Genomic DNA, 16811 nt, shown 5'->3' on the forward strand with positions numbered 1-16811 from the left:
TGTATTTTTGTTTGTTAAATGTTTATGTTTATTCAAATATTTAAAATTTAAATCAGGGGGGGGGGGTCGGTTGTAATTCCCTCCCCACCCTGTCTTTTTTTAAGGGGGGAGGGACCCACAGTTATTCAATTAGAATTATAATCCTTTTATATAAAGTAGTAAGTTTTTTTTCATCGTAGATTTAGAAACCTACTTAATTGAATAAAGTTTTTAAGGGGAGCTTCATATAGGCCCTGTTAGGTCTTGGGCTATTTTTCTGCTTATCTTTATCCCGTCGAATACAGATCCCTTAGATGCTAGGGTTCATCCATTATATAGATAAAAATTAATTAATCTTTACCATTTCAGTTGGACGATCAAAATCATTTTACAAGCCAATCCAAGAAAATGAAAGGTATAGCATTTTAACATGTATAGTGTATTCTTCAAAGCTTAGATTTAGCGTAGATTTAGATTTGTCAGTAAAAAAATCAACTTTGAATTATGTAGTTGATTCAGATGCAATAAGGGTAGTTAGAATTTTTATCCAATATCATAAAAATGAATGATAACAAAAAATTCTAAAATTATCATGTCTTTCTGATCAAAATGTAAAATTCTTATTTAACACAATTTAAAATTTTAAGGTCAACTATTCAATAGCAAATTTTAAATTCTTAAAGAAATTAATTAGTTTTCTATCGATTTAAAGTATTTCAAAACATGATATTTTAAACGTATTTGACTTTAGATTATTTTGTACATATTTAAATGTACAAAGAACGCAATAGTTTTTTTCATAGAAAGTTGTTTTTGTGTTTTTTTTAAGCGAAGCTTTTCTAAAATTAGGGTCAATCCGTCCGTCCGTCACACACGGATAGCTTTTTTCGTCAATTTAGGCATGTTAGAATTGTCCTATCGATTTCAAACTTTGCATGTGATTCCTGTAGTAGTTAGTTAAACTTTTTTAAAAACAAATTTTTATGTGATCTAATTACCCGATTGATCTGATTTTTGATATGTTGATTCCTGGGACAACAAAGGATAATGTTATAAGCGAAGCTACTCTATAATCATGTCCTAAAAATGTAAGTATGTCCATAAACATTATCCTGTATCAAGCAGTTTTTCAACAAATTTACTTACAATTTTTCTTCGACTCTTCGACATTTATATTCTGATTATTCAGTTCTGACACTATACAATTGTTAATGCCCGTTTGTCCTACCATTTCAGTGCTTCGCTTTAATGGATGTTGTCATCTTTGGTTTTTATTAAAGTATGAAAAGAAAGAAACAGAGGCATTAAAAATTTTCCATACAATCTTTTAAACTTGTAAATAATTTTTTTTTTATAAAACCCTCGAAGAAATCAAAATATTTAATAAAAATCTATCAATGATAAATTAAATAACAGTATTCCAAGTAAAGTTTTAAGTTTACGAACGGGCGGTTTCGGCCGTAGCCTCTAAAGGCTCTGCTAAGAATCATTCCAAAACATCCAATAAGCTCTATAGCTTAAAATATATAATGCTGTTGTCATTTTGACTATGATTTTATTTCATTTTTCATATTAAAGTTTTTTAATTTTTGGGGTGGGGTGTAACTCACCCACCCCCCAAAAAAAACTATTTTGGGTACAGACTCACATTTTGTGTGAAATTTTCAACCCCCAAATTGGGGAATAATTTTTGGGGGGTGGGGGGGGGGGAGGTTAAAAATGACGGTAATAATCAAAACTTTACACACTCCCCCTTTACAACATGAATTTCCATGTTAATACGTACCTTTATTTAAATTTTTTATTTTCAGAAGTCCTCAAATGAAACAAGAACAATCAGAATCAAATTATCCAGAATCTTTAACAACATTTACTTTGGTTTAAAAATATGCCCCTCAATTGATAATTACTCTATAATTTAATTTTTATCGGATCGTTTTATAGACAACTTTCTAAAGGGCTAAGCAAACTGTTATTAATATTAAGATTTTTTATTTTATTATCCACAGAAAATTGTCTGTAATACGATTCGATACATGTTTTTGCAGTATGGCTCAAAAACGGTACTTATCAAGCGGATATTAATCGATTTCGAAGCCATACTGGAAAATGCAGTATGAATTTAGTCATATCAGGGCTCGGCAGTTGTCCAGTTAAAGGCCTCTGCCGAGCTCTGGATAAAAAAGACACTAAAAATGAAGAAAACCGTACAAAAAATATATATTTTTGTAAATGTTGTGTTATCTACCTACCAAAAATACCAAAAATCTAAATTATGATATTTTAATATTTTGTACTGTAGTGTTACGTGTTACAATAATGTTATATTTAATCGTAATTTGTATTGTAATGTGATCTTTTTAAAAACAAAAACATTTGATATCCTATTATATAAAGTAGTAGGGTATTTTTCTGTCTGTACCTTGAGATTTCGATAGCTACTTTATTGATTGGATTTTCAATTTTGGTGAAGCTTCAAATAGGTCCTGGGATGGTTTCAGGCTATTTTTCTTTCCCTTTCGAATAAAGATTTCCTAGATTCTAGGGTTGCATCCGCTAGTTCAAATGAAAACATAAGTTTTAAGTAGCGAAGCTACTCTATAATTTTAAATGTCCGTCGGAATCGTTTGGGGGAAACGTGATTTTCTCGCCTCCTTTTTAAGATAGACGCCTGTTATTTTTAGATATTAAATAAGTTCCCATCCTTTTCTTATTTTCACCAAGTTTCATCAAGATATGTCAATTAATTGGGGTGCTAGATCGATTCCTAGACTTATAAGTTTTCATGATTATCTCGAGTCCTATTCAAGATAGTAGTCTAAAATTTTCAGGGATTAAATAAGTTTGAATTCTGCATACTTCTATGAAGTTTCATTGAGATTGGCCTATTATTTGAGGTGCTAGATCGATTCCTAGTTTTTAAAGTGTTTGAGGTCTTTTTCAACTCCTAGTGCTGATAGACGGCTGAAATTGTCAGGGATTGAATAAGTTTACATTTTACATATTTCCACAATGTTGCATTAAGATATACTAATCGGTTGTGGTGCTAGATCGATTCCTAGATTTCCACATTATAAATCATAAAAGGTTTTGTGATTTATTCTATTTTAATTTTTATTTTGTATTACACTGCTCTATAGTATATTCCGGAAGTCCATCCTTAATTTTTGAGCTTGGCTACTTATGGATCTTGTCATCCTTGTTGTTATCAAAATTTCAATAAAATGTCTCTCATTTAAATTTTTAAAGACAGACAAGGACAAAAGTTAAAGAGTAGATGCTTATTGATTAGAGGAATATTCACAAATAATTTCAGCCATCTCTCTTATATAATAGATAAAAAGATACAAATCCCCCATAAGGATCTTTATGTCCACAATTGTATGTCTAATCGTCAGCGGTTTTACGACATAAGATGAATTTTAAATCATCCAGAAGTGTATTATACTTATAAAAATATTTTGCAGATTCCCGCTTTGGTCTCAGATAAAAATGTCCAAAATCGACCAACCCTAATAAAGAGTGTCATAAAAATAAGATACCTTTATAATAAAAAATTACAAAAACATTTGTTTAAAATATGTCCTTTAGAAATATGACCGACAAACTTAGTAAATTCAATACAAGATGCTCATTGATATAGAAGGGAATCTTTGGAAAAAAAAATCAGCTATATATCTATAACAGCAGCCAAGAAATCCACCTTTCCCCTTGCGATTAAGGACGGACCTCTTAAATTATAGAGTAGCTAAGCTACTATAAATGGTGGTGGGTATGGCTACTGGTGAATTATGAGATTCTAATTGTTTTTATGGAAAAGCTCGCATTAATAGAAATTAGACCGACAGACTATTAGAGTAAAACACTAGAGGGAGAAAGGGTTAAATAACTGTATCTCCCCATCGCAACCGCCTTGTGAAACCTTTCGATTGGGTCATTGAAAATCAGCCAATGATATCGCTTATATTAACACAGCCAAGTAGTAGAAAATAATTTAGAAGCAGACAAAAAAGGTCTTTGAAAAAGTAAGGGAGGTAGTTGTCAGTTGTCTGTATATACATCTATACTACAGATCTGTTGGTGAGATTCTAATTGTTTTTGTTTTATGGATGAGCTCGCATTGGTAGAAATTTATATGACTGAAATTAGGCAGACTAACATACAGACAGGTAGACTGAAGTGTAGACATGTAGAGTAACTTGTTCTAATAATTAATAATTATTTATAAAAATAAAAACAGTATTTTGCTTAAACTTTATGTCAATGTTTTCTACAAATATGTTAAATGTGATACTAAATGTAATGTGATAATAATAAGTAAATGTAAATTTATATTTTACCTGTAAAAATAAATATAAAACAACTATTTTCATTGTATTTTTTCTGACACCTGGCGAACTAAAGAACAAATAATGATAAAATCATACAAGAAATATAACATTTTTTCTCGTATTCATTCGAATCCGGTGGATAGGAACCGGTTCTCATCCATACGAAAAAACTATGTCTAGCATCGTATTATAAACCGCTTTCTACGAATATAGAAATGTACAATCATAAGATTAAAACCTGTTTTTTTAGCCCGTACCTTCGGCACCTCGGGGCTAAAAAAACTGGTTATAATCTAATAATTGTACATTCTATATCCGCGGAAAGCGGTTTATAATACGATGAAAGAAATAACTATTCCTTTCTTTGCATACTATAAGTTAAAAATAAGAAATCTATATTGAATAATTCAAATCTTTTGAAAGAGATAGAATGATTGATTGGTTAACAAATGATGCTACACATAATTACCCCTTCTGTAGATTAAAATTTGTAGTTAAAACGTTTTGAAAACTCAACTTAATTAACCAACCAATCAAAATTCTCTAAAGTCCCCAACGTTGCTAAGACAACGATAAAGAAAATGTTATTATAAATCTTTGGGGACTAGTGTAATTAACAGCCCTCTCTTTGTTATCTAACGCTTATCTATACTTACTGTGCAGTGCAGTTTTGGACATATCTGTTCTTGTTAGGTCTAGACTCTTTGTATGCTAATTAAGAATATGTTCTCTTTGCAATATATAGATTACTTTCAGAAAAATATTTACAAAGCATAGCAATAGAAATATGAGAGAAGAAGACTAATGTATAGTAAAGAACTTGGTCATAATGAAAAAGGAACTATTAGATGGTTTCTTTATAAAGAAATTGTAACAGTTGAAACCTTATTAGAATCAGCTAAAATCTTATTGTTAAAAAAGAATAAAAAAACAGGTAAGGTAGAAACTTAAACAGTTTTAAAAATCATTTATTCTTTTAAAAAGTTTTAATCGCTGCACGTTTATTCAGAACCAAAACTAGTTTAATAGATTTCTTTAGTAATTAAAGTATTTATAACCATTACAAATAATATTGTACATTTATTTTTTACACTGCATATGAAAAAATTATTTTAGATTCCAACATTATCTTTAAAAAAAAAGGAATCGAATATTTGTTAATTAAGAACTGATATGTAATATTTGAATAAGTGTACGCTAACCAGATTCTTTAATTAAAAGAAGATATTTAAAGAAAATTAAATAAGGTTGAGCATGGTATGTCTTTTAAGATCTCGTCAACATATAAAATAATAATTAATGCTCAATTTTCAGGAAGTGTTTATATCGGCTTGTAGTTTTTTTTTTCATATTAGAAGATATCAGTTCATACAATATATAAACCTACAAAAGAAAAAAACAATCAAGTATCATATGCCATATTTTTTCAATCTTTCATATTAGGGTTACTTTCATCCACCTCTTTAGCGAATCCTCTAAAAACGTGGAATTGTGACAATTAATTTCAAAATTAAAATTGCACTTATAAAAAATGGAAATGGAGAAGACTTGTTTTTTATTATTTAGTTGTTTCCCTATTTTTTTAAAAATCTATTAAAAATTAAGGAGTAGTGTCACTAGCATCAATCTCTCACTAAATTTGAAAACTATTGAAGCGAATTGATCTATGGGTTTTAATTAAGAAATTCCACCGTTTATAGCCGACTTTTTTATTGGGAAGAAATTAAAAAAATAAGGCCTTTCATACCAAAATGTGTACAGTTTCTACCCAATAGCAGGTCTGCCGAGTTCTCCCGGGATATTTTTATTGGTGGAGCCTGAATACCTCTCTTTCTTAGTACCTTTATTAGCATAGCTTTGGCTTCTTAATAAAAAACAATTATAAATATAAAATTTCAAAATCATTCCCAATGAAAAGGAAGAACAAAAACTAACATTTTTTCAAATCAGAAAAATAAATAATTAGAATGCTGGCACTTTAATGTGTAGGTTCAAATTTCTTGTATATATTTAATTTTTGCAAGTACAAAATTATTGAATATAAATGTTAATGATTCCCTATTTATATCCACCTCATGGCATTTTTGATACACTGATATAGAATAATAGGGTTTTAAGTCATCTAAAAAATTCGATTGTTGTTGTTTTACCGGCTGACTTTCTCAAAACAGGAATTTTCCGATCAAAATTCAAGTTAGTCAATTGTGGACCCATTAGTTGTTTGCTCGGTGAAAATTTTAATAAGTTATTATCTATTGTTTTTTAGGAAAGTGTTTATGCTCTTTAATGATATAATTAATTGTTTTTTTTCTGGTTCAAATCTTGGCCAATAAAGGTACTAAGAAAGAGAGGGAATGTCTGATTGAGCCAATAGGAGAATCGCATCGGAATTTACATTGGATCTCATTGGTTGAAATTATGTACACATTTTCCTACGAAGGCATGTTTTTTTTCATTTCATACATACATAAAAGTCAGCTGTTAACAGTATATTTTCTTAGTAGAAAGCTTTGCGGAATCAGAATTAATTGCCCAAAAATTTCGTTTACAATTTGAAAGCTTGAAACAAAGTTGGATTCTTAAAAAAAAGTTAGGCTGGCAACTCGCTGGTGAGGCAAAATTATTTTTGTGAAAAATCCTCCAAAATCGAATAAAAAAATTTACAAAAATGAAATAAAATCTTAGGAGGGTTATTAACATATGATTTTGTTTAATTTTTGTAGATTTTTAATGTGCTTTTGGATGATTTTTCACAAAAATAATTTTGCCTCACTATCGAATAACGAGTCTATCATTTTCTAAGAATCCACATCAGCTTGAGTCGAAAGTAAACAATACTTTTGTCTGCTAGGAATGTTCTCTCTTAGATTTGACGAAAAAAGGGTTCAGAATATTCTTCTACTCTTCTATTTCTATTTCTTGGCCCAACATCGCGTTATAATTAAAGATGCTAAGAATTGTTCCAAATGCTTTTGTACCAGATGTACAACATCGTTAATAGTGGAGGGTTATTGCCTTGGCTCAAAAGAAGCGCAACTCATTATCTATAAACCAACTCACTAAAGGCTTTATTATTTATTATCTTTATTGTTTGTGCTTAGAAAGGCTATTTTTGTTAATAAATACATAGTTTCTCGGTATCTTATCTCTTATGAATTCAAACTAACTCAAATAAAGCTATTTTTTTGCGATTTAACTTAATTATTGTGTTATGTAAGAAAATGCTGCTTTTTTATGTGTATTTTTGAAATTATCATGGATTGTGGATAATTTTATGTACAATAACTTTATATAAGGCCATTTCCAAGGACATGATTATTATTTTGTTTATTTATTTCGGTAAGTCAAAACAGCCTAGCAGGGTCAAAACATACCTCTTGGAGCGGGGGTGGGGGAAGGGATGATTTTCTGTGAAATAGCATTGAACCATAGTATGACCAGAAAAAGATAGGCCCAATCCATAGACGTCCAAGGGGGGGGGGGGTAATGGGGCGATTACCCCTGGGGTAAATTTTTGGAGGGGGTAAACTAAATTTACCCCTGCCAACAGATTTCAGGGGGGGTAATTACCCCCCCCCCAAGTAAATTTTACCCTCTGGGTAAAAAATTTGGGGGTGGGGGGGGGGGTAAAAAAAATTTGCGCCATTTTAACCCCCCCCCCCAAAATAAAAAGCTTGGACGCCCCTGGCCCAATCGGTCCAGGGGTTATCAAGATATAAAGCTTTGTTTTGATTGGACCAAATCGTCCTAGTTAATAACGATTATCCCCCAACCCGTCTATAAACGAGTTTACTATCTTTATATGTACATGTACTAATACAGTCTGGAGTAAGGAAGTGTTTATGAACAACAGCAAGAAAATTTGAGAACATTCCCTTATTGAAATAGATACAAGATCAGTGAAAGGTTTCTCTATACTCAGAAGACATTGTTATATTGATATGTTCTTGAGTGTACAAAAAGCGTTATGTTGGTCCGATTTAGCTTTTGAGCTTTTCCGAAAAAGTCGGGATTATCAAGAAAGACTTATCTTCATAAGCTGCTAGCGGCCAAACAGTTGTTTGTACAATAAATATTTCCTCATTTATATACATAGATATAATGTCTACATTCTCAAAGATCATATTCTGATAAATGCACAGGAATCTCGGTTCGTAGAAATGCGCTAAATTGACAGATTTTGCGCGTTTTCTCCAGTAACGCACTTTTGAGTTATTGGGCCTTTTTTCTCTTTATCATTTGTAGCTCTCGTTATCCTGTCTATTATGTTTAGCTATAGTAATTTTTTTTTTATCTATAAATAAAGAAATTTTACTATGCTTCTCTCTTATTTTCATATTATTTTCTACATTATTGTATAAACCTTATGTGCGAAGTAGGGAGAAAGTCGAATCGTTCAACAAAAGTTGTTCATGCAATGCAGGCAATAAAACAATCTCTACAAAGAAAAATATTTTTTTTTCATTTTATACATAATTTAGTTGTAAGGAGTAAACTATCTAGTTATCGTTAGTTGTGTTTTTTCGAACTAACTCTAATTTTAAAAACTTCTTTTACTTTTTTTATTCAATTGAATTTAAGTATTTTCAGTTCGGAGGTTAGCAATATAGCATTAAATCCCATAGGGTTAGTAGAACCCGAGTAGACTATCCATGGGTGTAAATTTGCATTAGTATTTCAATGCAGATAACCAAAAAATGATTAACTGTATAGGGATCTTAAGTGATAGGACAATGGCGAATAAATTAATTTTTTGATGCACAAAATTACCCCTTATGTAGATTAAAAATATAAGTGAAAAATTTAAGTCACTGCTAGTTTGTGAAAACCAATTATAATTTAATAAGTCACCAAAGTTTTGAGCCAACGAAAGAACGAACATATTCATAAAACTCTTAAGATACCAATAACAGAACCAATCCTTATAAAGTAAAAGGATCTCTGTCGATGTGCGTTTGTATGTACCGAATGATCTCGCTGACCGCTGAACTAGTATAATTTTTCCTTTACAGTGTAGTTTCTTATAGGTCCTGGAAAGGTTTATAACTATTTTTGGGGAAGGTACCACAACCCTCCCAAGAAAAATCACCCGTAGGAAAAGATTACCTCTAGTATATGATATTATGCTAATAATGCAACTAATTTGTAGTGGTATAATATAAACATAATCTTAAAACTAGTACAATTTTCTAGAAATCAAGTTTTAGTTTAGTGGAATTATTTAATAAGTTCAGTCAGAAATCTAGTTCAATTGTGAATTTCTTATCTTTTTTTATCTATTAACTCTTTATATCTTTTATACTTTTGTTTGTTTTATAATTGTTTTCTAAAAAAAATCATATTGATAAGTGTCGCATAAAATGGATTATTACAATTTAAATTAATTTTTACATATTTTATAGTTTTGTGTAGAAAATCTGATGGCATATTAAGTAAATGTAATACTTTTGAATGGCCATTTATGTATTAATTTACTACAGTCATGTTAGAATCGTGTTATTGATTTTAAACTTTGCATTCTTAATTTAACAATAAGTCTGAGAAAGCCATGCAACTCTTTAAACAATTCTAGAAAAATACGTCCAATTTAGTAATGAAACCAATTTTTAATTTTTGTAAAAATAACGATTTCTAGTACGAAATGATAATTTGTTGTCAGCAAAAATATCTTTAATTATGAATTATGTAAAAATTGCCTTTTAAAGATTTTTATATTCTTACAATTTTAGGATAATTAGATTGAATTTTATACAGAATTTCTTCAATTATGTTCTGAAACTCTAAATGTTCGTCTCCTCTGTTGATCTCCTCTTAAATGTATGCTGGCACATTCTTGATTTTAACTATGTCTTTAAGTTTTAGTTATACAAGTACATGTTTCAGTTATATAAGGATATTGTTATTTAGAAGTTTTAAAGGTGTGATTTTCAAAGTTTTTAAAAGCGAAGCTTTTCTATAATTAGGGTCGGTCCGTCCGTAACGGATAGCTTTTTTCGTTAATTTAGGCATGTTAGAATTGTCCTATCGATTTCAAGGTGATTCTTTTAATAGTTAGGTGCGATTTAGAAAGCGTAGCAACTCTAAAATCGCCAAAATGTCCGTACGTCCATTTTAAACATGTTGATTTTTTTACTTTTTTAACAACAAATTCCGATTGATCTGATTTTTGGTATATTGATTCCTGGGACAACAAAGTATAATGTAATAAGCGAAGCAACTCTATAACAAAGTCCTAAAAATGTAAGTATGTCCATAAACATCATGAATCAAGCAGTTTTTCAACAAATTTACTTACAATTTTGCTTTGACTCTTATACATTTATATTATGATTATTCATTTCTGACACTATACAAGTGTTAATGTCCGTTTGTCCTACCGTTTCATTTCTTCGCTTTTATGGATGTTGTCATCCTTGTTATATATGTAGTTGATGCAGGGATCTAAAGGGAGAAGACCATGGCAGATAAATTAATGTAGATCCCCAATGATGATACACAAAATAACCCTTTCTGTAGATTAAAAGTAGTTACTGAAACGTTTAAACACTGAATTTGATGAGCTAACCAATCAAAATTCACGAAGTTTTCAAAGTTTTTAAGCTAACTAATAAGACACGTTATTATAAAACTTTGGGGACTAGTGTAATAAACAGACCATTGTCCTCGCTCTCTCTCTGAGTTGATGTAAAAATGGATATGTATGACTGTCTGTCTGCCATTGCTTAATAGTTTTTTTCTGGCCGTTTGCACTCCCCCTTCCTTGTTTTAAATAAATTGAAAAAGAGGGGGAGCGGAAGTTTTTGTTTATTTCTTTAAACCGCGGAAAGACGTCTATAACAAGATGTGATAAATAACTATTCCTTATTTCCCTGATATCATGCTAACTTTTGTCAATAGTTATTTTTGCAAAGTTTCGTGTCTTATTTGTCTTTTTTTTCTTATTTTTGTTAGTAGCGAAGCTTCTCAATAACTCACTTTGTCTGTCCGCCCACCTGTCAGTCTTTAAGGTTATGTTGGAATTGTGCATTACTCTTAGCTATTTAATATTAACATCTGCATTTTCTTTGTATACCCTTGCTAGTCCAGTATACAACACATTTCTGTAATCGCTCGGCAGTTTGAGGGAATGTACAGGCTTCTGTAAATGAAAACTTTAATCAAAATTTTATTCTCTCATAGCATCTTTTTTCATTTTTAGAGAAAAATGATTTTATACTTAAATATTTGCTTAGGTACTAATGGTTTAAATAGGGTTTACATATTAATTTTAAGATATTTTGTTTTTAATTTTGATGAAAGGTGCTTTCATAGAAAATATTATTTTGGGTTGAATATACATTCTATTCATGTTGTTGTTGTTGTTGTATTGGCTGCTCATAGTCCATATTCGTGTCCAGGTTGTCATCAGTAGGTGGGGGAGGGGAGGCTTATGGAGGGGGCTCTGGAGGGGGGCGTTGAAGAGGAGGGAGGCTGGTGAAACTGGGGTGTGATGATAGGAAGGCAGCTACGAGGGTGGGATTTTGCCAGAGGTCAATGGGATTTAGGTTGGTGGGGTTATTAGGGCAGGAAAAGAGGTGTTGGACTGTTTCAGGGGTAGGATTGTTGGGGCAGGATGGGCAGTTGGGTGAAAGAGAAGCGTTGATGGAATGCAGGTAACTTTGGAGCTTAGGACAATAATTGGATCTTAATTGGGAGAGGATGGTTCTGTAGTGCCTAGGAAGTTGGATCTCAGAGGGGTTGATGTTGGGAGGGGCATGATTAAGGACAGGATTAGGGGGGTAGGAGTTGATGGCTTGGGTAACTGCAGAGGTGTGGAGTCGGGAGATGGTGGATTTGTAATTTGCAGGGAGGAGAGTGTTGTCAGGGGTGAGAAAAGGTTGGAGATTCGGGAGGAACATGGATTGGAGGGTGGATTTCTTGGATCTAGGACCAGGAGGGGTTGTGACATTGGGGAAGGATGGGTGGGAAGGACGGAGGGAGGAGGCCAGGTACTGGGAGCATAAAAGGGAGAGGTGGTTCCGTACTGGTAGGATTTTAGTTTCTTGGTGGAGGTGGCTGATGGGGGATTTTTTGGTGGAACCAGTACAGATGCGGAGGGCTTGGTTTTGGAGGACTTGGAGTTTGTCAATGTTGTTTTTGGAGGTGTTAGGAAACCAGACAGGACAGGCATAGGTGGTGATGGGGCGGAGGAGGGTGTTGTAAGTGGTGAGGAGGGTCTCCTTCTGGTGGCCCCATTTGGTGCCAGCCAGACATTTAAGGATTCTGAGGCGGGAGGAAATTTTAGAGGAAATGGTGGAGACATGGGAACTGAAATTGAAAAAGGTGTCAAAGGTAACTCCAAGGATCTTAGGGGTTTTCTCAAGGGGGAGGATGGAGCCGTTAATTTGGACTTGAGGATGGAGGTTGGATTGGTGCTTACGGTCAGGAGTGAAAAGGGTGACAGTGGATTTGTTGGGGGCGATGGAGAGGCCATTGGTGGAGGCCCAGTCAGCGATTGAGGAGAGGTGGGAGTTGATGGATTCAACTGACTGGGGGATGTCAGGAGAGGAGTGGAAGGAGTTGAGGTCGTCGGCATAGGAGGAGGTGGTGGCAGGGGGGATGTGGGGGGCATCTGCTATGTAGAAGTTGAAAAGGACGGGGGAAATAACAGAGCCTTGGGGGACACCAGTGTGGACAATTCTGGGGGAGGAGTTGGTATTTTGGTAGGAGCAGAAGGCCATTCTGCCACGCAGGTAGCAGGACAGCCATCTGATGATGTTTGGATGGAGGTTTGAAGAGGAGATTTTTTGGAGAAGGAGATGGATTGGGATGCAGTCGAAGGCTTTGGAAAGGTCAATGGAGGCTACGGTTGTGCGGCTGGGGGGGAGGTTTTGGTTGAAACCGTTAGCAATGGAGGTGGAAAGATTAAGGAGTGAGGATGTGGTGGAGTGGAGGGGTTTGAAGCCATGTTGAGAGGGGTGGGTGGAGAGGGATTGTTTAAGGTATGGGAGAAGGAGGACTTTAGCTGCAGGACAGAGGAGGGAGATTGGGCGGTAGGAGGTGGAAAGGTCAGGGGGTTTACCAGGTTTGAGGAGGGCAATAATTTTGGAGAGCTTCCAAATGGCAGGGATATTAGCAGCGGAAATGGAGAGGTTGAAGAGTTTGGTAAGGTAGGAGATGCCATTTGGACCAAGGTGTTTGAGGTGGAGGATGTTGAGGTGATCAGGGCCAAGTGCAGATGAATTTGAGGAATTTTTAATAGCTTCAAGGACAAGGGCAGGTGTGAAAGGTTGGAAATCTCTGTTGAGGCGGTGGCGGTGTCTAATTTTGCGGATAATTTTTCTGGAGAAAGGGTTGGAGGTGTGGCGGGAGACAGAGGTGAATTGTTTGGTGAAGGATTCGGCAATGTGGGCGTGGGAGGTGTGAACTTTGTTGTTGAAGGAAATGGGTTGGTTGGAAGGAGGGGAATTGTTTTTGCCAGAAAGGGATTTGAGGAGGGACCAGAATTTGGAAGGGTTGGTTCTATGGTCGGATTTGGAAAGGGTTTCTTGCCATTTTTTGTTGGAGTGTTGGTTTACTATTGAGGAAATTTGTTCATTGAGGATTTGGATTTGAGGATCATGGGGGTTAATTTCTCTTAAGGAGTCTCTTTGCTGGATAAGGGGCTTAGCAGACTGGGGGAGGGAGGGATTGGAGTTTTTGATGAAGCCAGCAGGGACTGTGTGTTTGGAGGCAGTTTGGAGGATTTGGCGGAAGGTGGCTTCACCTTGGGAGCAGGAGGAGGGTTCAGGAAGATCTTCAAAGAGGGTTTCAGTTTCAAGGGTGAAGGTGTCCCAATCTGCTTTACGGAAGTTGTGGAAAGTTTTGACAGGGCGGGGGTTTCTGTTGATTTCAGGAAGGGAGAGGAGGATGGGGAGATGATCAGAACGGAGGGTGGTGAGGGTGTGCCAGGAAAAGTCAAGGGCAAGGTGGGCAGAGCAAAGGGAAAGGTCGGGGTAGGTGGGTTGGCCGTTGGGGGGGAGGCGGGTGGGGGAGTCCTCGTTGAGGAGGCAGAGGCTGCTCTCATTGAGAGCTTCCAGCAGAGCCTCCCCACGATTCATGGCAGATTGGTCAAGGGTGATGGAGTTCCAGGCAGGGTTGTGGGCATTGAAATCACCGACTAGGATAAGGTCATTTGGGTTGTCAAAGAGGAGGTTAAAGTCAGGGGTGTATTGGGGGGGACAGGAAGAATGTGGAGGAAGGTAAAGGTTGATGATTTGTGTAGGAGAGCCATTGCGGGAAATTTGGATACCATCGATCTCAAGGGGGCCATTGGAAAGGTGATTGAGGTCAAGGTGGGTGAAGGGGATGTCATCGGCAATAAGGAAGGCTATTCCTCCACCAGGTCGGTCTTGACGATCCTTCCTGAGAAAGTTATAGCCAGGGAGGGGTTTGGGATTGGATTTGCTGGAGAGTTTGGTTTCTTGGAGGCAGGTGATGGGGATGTTATGGGTAGAAATAAGGTTGTGGAGTTCATCTTGGGTGGTAAGGAGGCCATTACAATTGAATTGAAGGACAAAAGGTTCACCAGGAGGTTTTCGGGGGGCAGGGGTGGGTGGAGGAGGGGGCGGGGGTGAAGGAGGAGCTGCAGGGGAAGGAGGGGTAGACGGGGAGCTAGGTGATGGGAGGGGTGTAGGGGGAGATAAGTTAGGAGAGGGAGGGGGTGAGGTTGGGGGGGAGCAGGAAGGGCAGAACCAGAAAGGGGAGTAGTGGGTGGCAGATGGGAGGAGGGAGCATTTAGGGTGGATCCATTGGAGGCAGGAGTTACATTGGAAGGAGCCAGTGGATTTTGTAACACCTAAGGAACAGACTGTACATGGGAATTTAGGACCGCGGGGTTTGGATGGGGGTGTTGGTGGTTGGGGGGAGATAGGTGAAAAGGGAGTTGTTGAGGCAGAAATGCAGGGTGGGCAGGACCAGTTGGAATTGTAATCGGATTTGGATGGAAGGAGGGAACATTTAGGATGAACCCAAAGTTGGCAGGAGTTGCAGAGGAAGGCACCAGTGGAGCGGGTAATATTGCGGGAGCAGGTAGAACAGGGGTATTTGGGGCCAGGATTCGGGTGGATGTCGCCAGAGAGGATGAGGGGAGGAGGGGGAGGGATGTTGGATGTGGTTATGGAGGGTTGGAGTTGAAAGGCCTCCAAGGCCTCCAGAGCTGACAGGGGCTGACTTAAAAGCCTATTAGGCCAGCCCCTTGGTGGAAACCCGGACAGGGTGAATGGTCAAGCAGGTGTGTTTGATGCAGGTTTGCCCGGGGACTTCTTCTCCATCTCCCCGGATAGGACCACTCCGGAAAAGCTTGCATCCTCGGTCCTAAGCTTGCATCCTCGGTCATAAATAATCATATAAGAGGTTGCTCTACTTATTAGGAATTCGTATGATATAAAATGTTTTTAGCAGTAATAAATCTTCTCTTTGAAACGTGTTTGGTTGTCTGTCACAAATTAAGAGGGATAGGTACCAGTGGTGTATAAAAAAGGGGACCACCACTTGCACGCCCTTAATGATGATTCATGCAAAAATAAGGTATACTTTTTAGTTTTTAATACATGATATAATACCATCTTTTTATTACCTCACAAATACAAGTTAGGCACTTTCCCCCAAAGGGCCTTGTCAAGCACAAAAACCCCCAGCGTATTCTAGGTCAGGTTAGGTAAAGTTATATTGAATACTGGGCTGTGCCACCTGGCATCCGCAGGGTATAGGAAAGATCTTGAATTTAAGATAGTGGTTGGAGGTGTTTTCAGTGCTTCATAGGCACTTTGAGGGAAAGCACCACATTTTTTTTGTTAAGACTTTGAATAATACAAGCGGTTACGCCCCTAGAAGCCTCTAGGGGCTCTTGAGAAGGGGGAAGTCCAATTTGATAACCGAATTTCTTATTTCAGATTTTTAAAAAAGTAAAAAAAAAGTTTTGGGGGTGGAATTTTTTTTTCAGGGGGGTTATTTTTTATTTTTTTTGGGTGGTTGGGTTGTCCCATCTCAAAGAAAAAAGTTAAAACCTTCCCGGGACCTTTGAGAAGCTACCCTATAAAGGAGAGCCCGATTGGGTTAGCGGCTAGTGAGATCCTTTGGTACACACAGACACACATCCTGTTACTTTAGTATAAGGATGATAATATTTCTCAATATTTCAAACACTTGCTCTGATTCTTGCTTTAATGAATGTTGTCATCCTTGTTTGGCTTCTATCTCAATTGGCCCCCAGTAAATCTAGAAAATACTAGATATAACATTAACCCCAAAAATAAATTTATATATTTTATTCCAGTTTTTAAAAGCGAAGCTTTTCTATAATTAGGGTCCGTCCGTCCGTCTGTCCGTCCGTCCGTAACGGATAGCTTTTTCCGTTAATTTAGGCTTCAAATTTTGCATGGTGATCCCTGTAGTAGTTAGGTACAATTTAGAAAGCGTAGCAACTCTATAATTGTTACCAGATTGTCCGTACGTACATTTTCAACATGTTGATTTTTTCAC

Source organism: Acartia tonsa, chromosome 13, assembly GCF_053477335.1.
Source record: "Acartia tonsa isolate MP-2025a chromosome 13, ASM5347733v1, whole genome shotgun sequence".
Taxonomy (NCBI): domain Eukaryota; kingdom Metazoa; phylum Arthropoda; class Copepoda; order Calanoida; family Acartiidae; genus Acartia; species Acartia tonsa.